The sequence below is a fragment of the Oreochromis aureus genome, linkage group 3, assembly GCF_013358895.1.
Source record: "Oreochromis aureus strain Israel breed Guangdong linkage group 3, ZZ_aureus, whole genome shotgun sequence".
Lineage (NCBI taxonomy): Eukaryota > Metazoa > Chordata > Actinopteri > Cichliformes > Cichlidae > Oreochromis > Oreochromis aureus.
In genome coordinates, this window is record NC_052944.1 from 81,078,225 (window position 1) to 81,091,961 (window position 13,737).

A 13,737-nucleotide genomic window follows, 5' to 3' on the forward strand; every position below is an offset into this window, starting at 1 on the left:
CTTGAAATACTTGAAATACTTGCAATTCCTTTGTATTCTTATTCTTATTTATTCTATTTATCCCTTTTTGTATTTTTACTTTTATTTTGTGTTTTTGTAACATGTATCCTGCCATGTCTGAAACTCATGATTAACCGTATAATTGTTTCCACTGTTGCTGCATACATAGCCGTGACAAATGATGATGATGACCCCGACCTGTTGGAGCATGAAGACTTTGTGTGATTAATGATGATGTGACAGAAAATGTACAACAAGATGTTACATACTGATATCTCACTTCAAAGTTATACTGACAACAGGAGGGAATGTCAATGGAAAATTGTACTTAGTAGTCAGTATAAGCTTTTAATGATATAAGTTTGCATATGATAGAATACTGTATGTTGACCTTTTGATGACTTAGACTGTTGTCCACTACAAGACTGTTTTATAAATTCTTTCTCACAGCGATAATAGCTGTTATTATTTCACTCCTGCCAGGAAGAGGCGAACTGGACACTCTTATCTGACGCTCCCTAACAAGAAGAGAAGCCGCGTCTTTCTGTATCCCACAACACACATTCATACACCTAAACCGCTCTTATCTTCACTCCCTACGCACTAACTTTCCTCTGCCTATGAATAGACGTATTCACTGTTGTATTATTTTTGCATATAAATAAAGACAAGTGCAAGAACAGAGCGCGCATCACAGGGCCCCCACTCTGGTGTGAGCGTTCTGTGACCGCCCTTGTATACAAGTGAAAACCACAGCGTCTGTGTGTGTTTCTACCCTTAGACTCTTAGCTGAAGAAGTGTCTTTAGAATAAATCTCTTGACACAAATAAGTCTTATATTGATCTGAATTGAATTCGTTGTGCTATACCGCTTTGTTCACTGTGGCTTTGCAGGCTAATATTTGTTGTGTTTTGTAGGAAAACCAGCCTACAAAATGCAGGACTGCAATCCAGACTGGGCACCTCTATCAACCTGGGTCATACCGAGTTTAAAGCTGCTACCACATCAAGATTTGATCGGTTAAGAGAGAGAGCGATATCAAAACAGCCATGAAACGTCCGCATATATGTGCCCAAGTGTTGTATTGAAGCAATCAAGTGATGAATAACTGTTTTCCAGTATGTTGTTTTGCAATGGGGTTTTTTTGTTGCATTGTTGATTTGTTTTTCACTGAAGCAGCTAATAAACCATAATGAAATACAATTTTGCCTCTTTCTTGTAAGATTCTATAATAAAATGAAATGAATAATGCCAGTTATAAATAAAGACAATAAATTGAATGAATAACAAAACACTTATTTTATTTCTATTAGATCTGACAATGTTGTGTAATACTACAACCTGAAAAGACAAATAGATTGTGTTGGCCTGTACAGGAGATAAAGTAAAAATATGTAACAACAGCTGTGAGATGGAATAGTCCAAATCACCAAAGTAAACTTCACCTGGCCTTGTTGCAGGGATCTGAAGTAACTAAACATTTTGTGAGTGTATGCACTCACACTTAGGACCATATAATAATAAATATGTCTGTGATGAAAGTTGGGCAGCACACTAATGTCCTTACTCTACTCTGTATGTTTGTGTGGACCTCATCACAGCCACAGAAACCATCATACGGATTAACAAATTATCACAGACAGAAGCGGAACAGATCAGGATGAAAGTCTCAGCCACCCTCTCCAGTGCCAAAGTCCCTCCGTCTAACCGTACAATACAAGAAAGGAAGGTTGTTGCTTCCCTGAGCAAAGACCACAACATCACTATACTACCAGCGGATAAGGGAAGGTGCACCGTGGTCCTAAACACAACGGATTACCACACAAAGATCACTGCTCTCCTCAGTGACAACAATACCTACGAAGCCTTAAAGCGAGACCCCACAAGCAGCTACAAAAAGAAAGTTATAGCTTGCCTTCAAGACCTTGAAAGGGACAAAATCATTGACCGCCTCACATATGACCGCCTTTATCCAGGGGATGCCATACCCTGCATTTACGGACTTCCTAAGATGACAAAGAAGGGGTCCCACTCAGACCCATTGTCAGTAGCATAAACTCAGCCACTTACAACATTTCAAAACACCTTGCTACCATCCTTGCACCTCTCGTGGGGAACACCCCACACCACATCAAGAACTCCACCGACTTCACTGACAAGGTCCAGAAACTTACCCTGGACCCAGATGAAACCATGGTGTCCTTTGATGTAGTCTCTCTCTTCACTTGCATACCCACCACGGAGGCAGTGGAGACTGTCAGAAAACGACTACAAGAAGACAGCTCCTTGGAAGACAGGACCAACTTCACACCCGATCAGATCTGCACACTGTTAGACCTCTGCCTCACCACTACATATTTCAAATACCACGAGGGTTTCTACAGACAAAAACTTGGCTGTGCCATAGGCTCCCCCATGCCACCTACTGTAGGCAACCTTTACATGGAGGAAGTGGAAAGAAAGGCTCTTGGCTCTTTTAAAGAGAGAGTATCCAGCCACTGGTACAGATATGTAGACGACACCTGGGTCAAAATCAAGACACAAGAAGTGGAATCCTTCACTGCGAACATTAACGCCGTGGATAAAAACATCAAGTTCACCAGGGAAGACACAAAGGATAACTGCTTGCCTTTCCTGGACTGCGCTGTGCACATTGAAGAGAATGGCAACCTCAACATTGAAGTTTACCGGAAGCCCACACACACGGACCAGTACCTCCTCTTTGACTCCCATCACCCTCTGGAACACAAACTTGGAGTAATTAGGACCCTACACCACCGGGCAGAACTTGTTCCCTCTAAGCCTGAAGGGAAAAAGAAGGAACACACACATGTAAAGGAAGCACTTAAAACATGTGGTTATCCTAATTGGGGATTCATAAAGTCAGCAAAGAGGCACAGAAAAGAAGATCAGACACCAGCGAGGGAGGATAAGAAAGACAGACGCAACAACGTTGTTATCCCCTATGTAGCCGGTGTATCAGACAAACTCAGGAGAGTTCTCTCCAAGCATGTCATCCCAGTGTACTTCAGACCCAGCAACACACTCAGACAGAAACTGGTTCACCCGAAAGACAAAACTCCTAAACACAAACTTAACAATGTGGTGTATGCTGTACAGTGCAGCGAGGAATGCCCAGACCTCTACATCGGAGAGACCAAACAGCCACTTCACAAGCGCATGGCACAACATAGAAGAGCCACCTCCACAGGACAAGACTCAGCAGTCCATCTGCATCTTAAGGATAAAGGTCACTCTTTCGAGGATGCCAACGTTCACATTTTGGACAGAGGGGACAGATGGTTTGAATGAGGAGTGAAAGAAGCCCTCTATGCCCACACATAAACACACAGGTGCTCGCACATGCATGCACACACGCATACACTGTTTTTAACTTTTATGGCACCATAGGGGTTTTACAATAGGAGGTTGTGTCATTTCAATAAAAGGACTGCAAGCAGGGGCTGAAGTTGGAGTTTTCAATGGGTGATCGTGGCTCAAGAGTTGGCAGTTCGTCTTGTAATTGGAAGGTTGTCAGTTTGAGCTTGGACCGTCTCGGTCGTTGTTTCTTTGGGCAAGACACTTCACCTGTTGCCTACTGGTGGTGGTAAGAGGGCCCGGTGGCGCCAGTGTCTGGCAGCCTCACCTCTGTCAGTGCACCCCAGGGCAGCTGATGATGATGAGATGAGATGAGATAGCCTTTATTTGTCAGTTGCAGGTCTTTTGCCCACAACCAAGATGACAGACCTCACCGACCGTACATACAATACAAACATCACATTGGGGAGACAGGTCAGGCCAGGTAGCAAGGAAAAAACATCGAAATGTGTAATACAAAAGGATAATACAGGAATGCACAGATATCAACACACATAACACAATAAACACAGACAAGCAACATGGGAAAGTGTTCCAGTGCGTACATGTGATCTGGGACCGCTGCAATCTTCGACTGCGCAACCAGCTGACCCGATGTCCACATCATGGGGGAGGTAAGCGTTGGAGGTGGCGTTGGGTAGGGAGGGTGATGCGTCAATGAGTGCTTATCAGTATCAGTATATGTATGTGTGTGCGTGTCTATAGTTCAGCTGAGACAGTGTCCTTCGCCCTGCCAGGCTAAGTAAACAGTCTTCCAGCCAACCCAGGTGGCCTTGCATAGAATGGGAAGGAACAGACTCGACACAGTCGTTATCAGGGAGTTTTTGTTCAGCTCCAGCCTTGAGCCCACAGCTGGCGCTGAAGGGGTAGGCGCATTATGATGGTGATTTTTCTTTTGCAAACAACTCATGAGAATTTCAAGCTGTTTTTTAACACTCCGACACTGGTCTCTCAATTTCCCTTTGAATAGCTGTGAGTTTCTCCATGATGTTATTAACCATCAATCCCGTGATCTTGTCACTCTGTTGCTCACAGAGCAGATTCTGAGACCTCACGACCGCAGCCAACTGATCCGAGATGTAATCCAGCTTCTGCCCTGAGTTGTTGTTTTGGGTGGATTCTTTCCTGATGAAATCCAATATACGCTCAGAGGTGTTATTTTGAGCCTTCACTGCAGTCGTAAGCGCCTCCAAGCTCTTAACCATGCTGCATTCAGTGAGCCCTTTCTGAGAAGTCGCACCTCGTCCCATCGTTTCAATCCCAGCGGGCAGCCTTGTGGGGGATTGAACAGCCGGTTCCACTTTCTTAATTCTCCGATAAGCCAGGGCCAAGCCAGCTCCGATCAGCAAGAACCCTGTTATCATGGTTCCGAATAGGTAGATATCTTCAGCATCCTCGATCGACAGTCCCGCCAGGCACACGATCCTCCATTTCTGCCACCTGTCCATCGTGTTTCCGGCTGGGAAAGTCCCTCCAGGGCACTCGGGCTCTCCCGAGCCCAGACTTCTCATTGAGAAAAGGGTGTCAATAGCGTTCAGAGACCAGTTGATCAAATCCATAATTCTCTTTTAGGTTTTAGACACAGACTGTGAGAGAGAGTTCCAGGGAAAGTAATACAAAAAACTCGAGACTAGGGATGGGTACCGGTGTCCGGTGCCATGATGGCACCGGTTTTGACGTAAACGGTAGTAACCAGACCGAAAAGCAGCGCACATTTCGGTGCTTTATTTCGGTGTTTTTTTTTCCTGAGCCAATTCTAGCCAATCATTTTACGTTTCCGAGGATAGTAGGCGGGTCCAGGTACGTACGTTCTTTTAGAGCAGAGCTACAGATTAAAAATGCCCAAGGCGAAGCGTTCAGAAGTCTGGCTGTACTTCACAGCAAAAGATGCAAACTCAGCAGCCTGCAACAAGTGCTTTAAGGTGATACTGTGATACTGTCAAAGGAGGTAACACCTCGAATCCGATGAAACACCTGGCGATGCATAGCGTTTTTTTTTAAAAGCCGAGAAATGCGCCGTGTTTGATAGCTTGCTGCGAGACCTCACACCGTGCACATCTACTGCAGGTGTGGTGCCTGTTATCGGACCCAGAGTTAGCAACATCCCCCAAGAACCCGAAGAGTAGAGTCCTGGCCCCTAGCCCTGTCAGTGTAGCAGAAATGATGACGGATGATGATGGCAGCAGCAGCCGTTCTCCTCTGCGTGAGTAGCTTCATGTTGTTCGTGTGTAATTTACGTTGAGTACACTAACCACGTTATTACATTAATGCATGTAAGGTGAACTAGCAAACCTCGTCGTAGTTACATGCGGCTGTCTTCTTGTTTGATGGCAGATACTCCCTTCACCCTGGCCAAAAAGGCTAAAATGACCAAAGAAAAGGTGGAAAACAGTTAAACATGAGAGGTTTTTGGACAAAGTTTGTGTTTTTTCCATTGTTTAAGCACTGCTTCCAGCCAAGAGTGATACCATATATGCCCTATAGCTGAAGAAAAGGCTAACATTGTTATCTTGTTACAAAAAAAACAGCTGAACATGAGAGGTTTTTGGACCAATTTTGTGTTCTCCATTCTTTAAGCACCGGTTTGAGCACCGTTTAAGCACCGGCACCGTTTCAAAAGTACCGGTTTGGCACCGGTATCGGATAAAACCTAAACGATACCCATCCCTACACGAGACTAGACAAGGACATAAGAACTAGCAGGGAAGATAAGGGAGAGGAGTAAAAGTGCGTCCGCCTCCTCCAAGAGCCATAGCAAAAGTGGCTACAATGTAGCTTGCCATGACCATTGTGTGAATGGGTGAATTAATGTAATGTAAAGCAATTTGGGGTCCTTAAGGACTAAGTAAAGCGCCTTACAAATACAGGCCATTTACCATTCGCTGGGATTGGGTGAGGAGCCTCCAGCTCCAGGACCCTGGTCCAGCGGTCTTCCCTTGCAATTGAAAAACCGATTAGATTAATCTCTTTTTGTCGTTCTTTGTTAACGGTGATAAGTCTCCGAACCAGGAAGGCCTGCGAGTGCAGACCTTACAACACCAATGTTTCTGCTTGTAGTACTGTAAAATATGTGAAATGAAGACACAGTTCTAAAAGCAAACACATGTGGTTGGTGCTGATAGTGGTCCTGTTGCTAGGGTTGGGGTCATCCTGTAATTTCTAACGAACTACCTTGAATGCTTCAGTAACCGGGATGCAAGTGAAGAGAGATGTAACATCAAATGAGACCATTGTTTCATCTGCCTCTGACAGTTGTGCAGTTGCACATCTGGCTACAACTAACAACTTAAATTCAGTTGACCAATTCAACAAAGGGCAGCAGGTCAGATGCTCACACAGTAATCTAAGAAAATGCACTGAAGCTCATATTAGAAATTATTGTGAGTTGTGATTCTTTTCCCTGTGCTGAGACATAACACAGATCTCAACATCTTTAGAAACAAACATCAGCAACCAGGAAACAGCTTCACCTCTGATCACACACACACTCAAATCTACTCACTCACCTTGACAAACAACAACACTCAGGGTGGTGTTGCTGATGATCTTCCATGAGTGTCTTTCTGTCATGTAAACATGACACTCGTATGTTCCAATATCAGCAATCGACACATTTCTTAGAATCAAAGACACGTCTCCATCCTTCATCTGTCTGTCCTGCAGATCCACCCGGTTCTTAAAAGATGGATGCTGGTCATCTGGAACAAACTGTCCACCCCGGTACAAAAGCACATATTTATCTCACAGGCCAGCTCTGCTCCAGTGTGCAGATCTGATGTTGTTGTTGTTGTTTGGAGCTCGACATGTCAGAGTGACGTCCTGTCCAGACTTAGCTGTGATGGATTTCTGACCTGAAAGAGGAAACAACACAGAACAGAGAGGTTAAAGTTCAAAGTACAATTATGTTCAGAATGATTGACTTCAAGTATTTTGTTTATTTCCTTTGACATTTGAGTTTTTAGTCATGTTGGATTTAATGAACCTCTGAACATCCAGCAGGTCACCAGTGACCCACTGAGGGGGAATTTTAGCCTCATGCTAAACATGCAAAGTGTCAGAAACTACAAGATGTTAGCTTCCACAGAACAACAACATGTGCTGATAATAAGTCAACATAATGTGTGAGAGAAAGCAGCCCTCTCAATATAAGACAGTAAGTTTCTTAGGGGCAAATTAATAGAAATTTTCCTAGAAAACACATATGCAGGTGTTACATGTAGATAAAATGTTTCAAATCAGTATACACATATTTCACAGACATATAAACTATAACATTTTTTTCCTGTTGCCCACATCATTCACCCCCTTACTTTAGTGTTCCCAGTCAAAATTGACCGGTCAGTTTTAACAGCTCTTAAATTAACATAACAAACATTTTTCACCACCAAATTCATCTTGATGCATGCTCAATCATCCAGGTAAGCAAATCTCCAAAAGTCAATTCTGTTCATCTGGATATAACATTTTCAGTGGGAGAAACGTTTCATCATTCATTCAAGTGACTTTTTTAGTCTCAGCTGACTGCAGTTTTCCCCAACCTTATAAACAGTACATTTGCTTGATGACTGAAACCAGCCCACTGCAGGAACAATGGGCTGGGGGGTCAGTTCCTTAATCTTAATTATGCAAATTCTCATGACCATTGATCAACAACTACTGACCACCAACAACCCACTGATCAAAGAACACTGATCAATGGTCATGAGTACCATTCACAGAGAGTTGGGGAATGGCTGCAATCACAGCATTGTAAGATGGCGAAAGATGTACCCTTAGGCCCCCTCCTCGATTCAGAGATGGTCTTTCCCTTTCACGTAAATGGCCTCCTTGACTCCGCGCTCAAACCAGCGTTCCTCCCTGTCCAGGATGTGTACATCCTCATCATTGAAAGAGTGTCCACTGGCCTGTAGGTGTAAATAGACTGCAGAGTCCTGGCCTGATGAGGTAGCTCTTCTGCGTTGTGCCATCCACTTTTACCAGAAGTTGTTTCTTTTCCCCGATGTATAAATCCTGGCAATCCTCCTGGCACTTAACAGCGTAAGTGCATGTGGTTTCAGGATGTGGTGTTCAGAGTTGACCACCAGCGGGTTGAGGATCGAAGCCAGAAACTTGGAGATGTTATAGGTGACAGAGTTGATCATACAGACAATTGGCCTGAAAGGTGCACCCTGTTTATGTATCTTTGGTAAACCATACAGACTTGGTGTATAGCCTGTGGTATGAGGTCCGGTCAATAGCCTTGTCTTGTTCTAACTGCTTCAGACAGTCTATCACCTTCTTCCTGTAACCACTTCCTGGGTCTCATTTCAGTGATTCTAACAGTGACTCGATGAGACTAACTCTATTCCAGCCATGTGATTGGTTCAATGTGATGCTATTTTCATTGTTACTGGATTTTCGTGATGTCAAAATATGGCTGGAATAAATTCTAGTTTTTGTTTGGTTGGTTGTCGCGTTTAATTTTCTTTGTTTTTTGTAGTTGTTTTTTGTAGTTGTGGTTGCTTTATTTTCCTTTTGTTTTGCTTTGTTTGCTTGTCTCCTTTTTATTTCTATGATGTGGTTGTATTTTTTTTTACATGTTCAAAATAAAGATTCAATTCAAGGTTAAAGCGGGCCAGAAACAACGCAGGTGTCTGTGTGTTCAGCATATAGCTGGTGCTACAAATGAGGGGGAAGCATGAAGGACATGCAGTTATTTTAAGTAGCAGGTCATTTCAAATGCAACATTTCTATCAGCTCATCAAACATCAGCAAAGACACAAACTGTTTGTATGCAGTTTGCCTCACAGTGTGTTGCAGCTAAAGGTCCAGCTGCTGTATTTCACAGAGAGGGAAAAGAAAGAGAGCTAACTTCAGAAACTCGTGGATTCTTGCACTGACTGCTGTGGCACACCTGCACCAGGGCAAACAGGAGCGGGACCTCATTCCCGCCCCTTCTGGCCATCAGTCTGTAAATATGCCTCCTTCACTAATAACCTCTGTTCTGATTTCCAGGCGCCCCTGCTTTATTTTTCTCTTTTACTTCACTTCTCACTACTTCATGGGGAACTGCCCGGGAGCCGCTGCCAGTCCCCTCTGAGGCCATCTCCAAACCACAGCATCTGTTCACGGTTCCTAATCCATCATCGTTCATCTTAACTAAGGATGTTGTCCCAGCTAGTGAACTAAAGCCTGCAAGTGAGTTCCTGCAGGTTACACAAAACAACAACATGTGCTGATAATAAGTGAACATAATGTGAACATTATAAGACACTGTGAGTCTCTGCATGCTGCCTTTTGTCTATCTACAGCTGTTTGTATACAGTTCAAACTTCCAATGAGTCTGTTAAAGAAATCACAGTATAGTGACGTTTGGTAGGCTGATATGTAGAGTGATATGTTGTTTAACTAAATACAAAAGTAGGTGCAGACCACAGAAACTAGACAGGCTTCTTCTGTACCGGTGTTACAGGTAAACAGATTTTTACTTTAACTGATCAGATTTGTTTACATATTCCACTCTCCGTGTTCCAAATGCTTGATCCACAGATTCCAATTTTCCCCGAGACTCGTCTCTGTAAGTTAGCATGTCAAGTTTAAACACCTATTCTTGTATCACTCTCTTCCTCTGTGTGTGTTTACCAAAGTAAACACACTTTATAACTACCTACTAGAGAGTCCTTCAGAGAGATTTATTGGGTGCTGATTACCAAAATGTTTCAGTCCAACCTGAAACATTCTGACTGAAACATTAAATGCTGCCTCCTCCATGGTGCAATATTCATTTTTATACAGTGACGTCATTTTGAAGTCCTTGGCTGATCCTCATCATTGAAAGAATTGCCATTCATTGTCTATGGAGGTAACTTTTGACCGCGAACACCACAGATGTAACAAAGTTGACTAGAACACTCAAAATTCAACGAAAGAGATGCGCATCACTTTTATATGTTCAAGTGCATAGTGTGGAGGATGTCATAAGGCCTCGAGGCAATTGGATGTAAAACACAATATTTATGAGTTTTTACTTTTGTAAAGCGGTCAGATTTGACCCAAACATGACAAAACGTGAATTTTGATATTATGTGCTGTATCTCCTTCATAATAAATAAACAAGTATAAAATCCAGAAAGCTACACACTATAGACACAGCATTTACAAACAAAAGTCTATTTTCAGTTTCACTCTTTTTTTGTTAGAAAGGATTGTTGCTTAAATTTGCACAACATATCAGAAATCTGCACTGTCATGAACAAATATGTAAACTTAATATTTCATGATTTGTTGGGTTAACCCTCTGAGGTCCAAAATAGAATTGGCCATTTTGGACTACACTTTTTTTTTTTTTTACATTTACCTTCATTTCTTTTCTTGTCTTGCATGTATCATTCTTTACAGCTCCAACCTCACATGTCTGAATGTGCAGTTGTTTTTTTTCCATCGACATACTGTAGTAACACTGACTGATCTGACATCACACAAAAAACAATAAAAATAAAATCCCGGTAGTAGCTTTTTATTAGTTTTTTTTTTTTTTTTAAACGGTAAAATCCACAGACATGTGGATTGTGTGGCCTTTCTCTTCTCTGATTTGATTGTTACATTTGTGATTGACAGGACATTGACCAATCAGCTGAAAGGAAGAAAAATCGGCTCAAAATTCATACTCGTAAGTTGAAACTGGCACACAAACAGGAAACTTGAGCGCAGAGTTTTACACATAGTTTTTTGCCTTGTATCTGTAAACAGACCTTAATAAAACAAACTTTGTAACTTGTGTAAATATGTTTTTAAAACACACAAATTCTCATTTGTAGATGCACAAACATAATTTTTTCAGATATTTTGGTTTACAAGGTTACAAACCTCTGCATTTGATTTAAAGATACAAAATATTCATGAGCACAGTTTGAGCCCATCCACACATTACACTTCTTTGGCGCAGCTCGATTACAGATGTTAAATCCACATAGACTCTAACCTTATGTCACTTTCAAACACATTAATATTAACATGTAATGTTCAGTTTCTAACAGTAAATCTCACCTGCTGAGACAAAGACAAAGACGCTGAAAAACAGGAAATTGGAGCAGCGTGACGCAGTTCCAGCAGACATTTCTGTTCCTGTATTAAAATTAGAATCTGAGCTTCAGACGAGACAACATGAGATGACGTTTGAGGGTCAGATGAAGCTGAAAGTCCCTGAGTGAGAGAACAGGTCTGTAACTCCACACTTTTGGGTTAGAGAAAGAGAGAGAGACGGCTGGTGGGCTGGACTGGAGCCCTCCAATGGCTGCAAACCAAAGATAAATAAATGAAAAAAACTGGAGAGCAGCCAGTCTTTAAATAGTGACACCATAATATTTGTACCTGTCTTTGAAGAGGTTAGGACTCTTAATATATTGAATTAATGAGGAATAATCTGGATTTATGGCAGAAATATATTTAATAACAGTCATGACCAGAGATGGGCAGCAACGCATTACTGTAATCCGTTTACTTTTTTCAAGTAACGAGTAAAGTAAGGGATTACTATTGCAAAATGGGTAATTAGATTACTGTTACTTTCCCGTAAGCACGCTGCGTTACCGCGTTACTAAAACCGTGATGTTTTTTGTTAGAGTGTCTCATGGCAATGAAGTAACCGGGAACCGGGAACTGCCCGGGAGCCGCTGCCAGTCCCCTCTGAGGCCATCTCCAAACCACAGCATCTGTTCACGGTTCCTAATCCATCATCATTCATCTTAACTAAGGATGTTGTCCCAGCTAGTGAACTAAAGCCTGCAAGTGAGTTCCTGCAGGTTACACAAAACAACAACATGTGCTGATAATAAGTGAACATAATGTGAACATTATAAGACACTGTGAGTCTCTGCATGCTGCCTTTTGTCTATCTACAGCTGTTTGTATACAGTTCAAACTTCCAATGAGTCTGTTAAAGAAATCACAGTATAGTGACGTTTGGTAGGCTGGACTGTATGACAATAAGAAACACATTTATTATGATAAGAGTTTAATAAAAAGAAGTTTAACAGGTTCAGTTCTTGAATCTTTCTCATAAATAATATGAGAGATATGTTGTTGAACTAAATACAAAAGTAGGTGCAGACCACAGAAACTAGACTGGAGGGAGGTGCATTCCAGGCAGGCACGTGCAGAGGGGGGGCGGAAGGGGCTTGAGCACCCGCCCCTTTCCTGATGGGTGCCCAAAGTGCCCTTTTGTTGAGGCAATTTTTAAAAAAAATTTTAATTGTTTTTTTTTTAAATGTGTGCGTGCGGAGTCCTGTCTGTGCCCCTCAACAATAATATTTAACTATTAATCACAATTTGCTAAATAAAAGGATCTGGCTTGCATCAGTCACATGATCACCATTAACCAATGATCGCCCTTGACGGCAGAACGCGCTGGTTACGAGCCGGGAACGAGCTCACAAAGAGCACGCGCATTTTTTGCGGTCCGGAGCTGTAGGAATCTGAAGGCTAGACCGTCCCATTTCACAGCCTCGCACTTCCGGCCTTCTTGGACTTCGAAGGACCCGGCCCACGTAGACCGCGAAGGCCGGGTCCTTCGATGGATGCAGCCGACGTTTTGGGACACAGCTACAAATTACCTCAGACACACAGACTGATGCGACAAAACCAGTAAGTAGGTGTACAGCGCACACTGTAGTCTACAGCACACAGGAGTGTTAGCTTGTTACGTACACGTTGGTAAGCTGTCTTGTGGCAACTGACGAACTGAAACAAATGAGCGTGCTGTGTGTGCAACAGCGCGACAAACATTACCTGTCCTTTTATTAACTGCACAAGTAGTGCTGGTCATAGCTGCTGGCTCACTGGGTAAGGCTGTCATGGGTCTGTAGCTCTGTCACCGTTTTAGGGAACATATTTAGTTTTAAAGTAAGTTACAGGGCTTTTCCTGCCTTTCTGGAGGGCTTATATTTCACTTAAAACGATCTAATATGCATGTCCACATAATTATGGATTATTATATTTATAATATTTTAAAAAACACACTGTATTTTAAGAACATACATTAAGAAACAGATTATATTAGATTTATATTTAAATAAGACAAAATGCTGATTTTAGAGCAGTAAAATTATTGTATCTCTACAGTTTAAAAATGTAATAAGCTTTCTCCCTGCACAGAGTGGATAGTGAAACAAATGGAATCATCATAAATACATTATTTCATATTTATTACTTTTTTTTCCCTCATTGCTTTATTATTGTAGCTCTAGTAATAAATAATAAGGGAAGGATTCTGGATCAGCACCATGATGGAAACTTGTGCCCACAGTATATACAGTATTCTGAAGAAGGTCTAAAATGTCACTGTGTGTGCGTGCATGTGTGTGTTTTATGTATATGGATTTT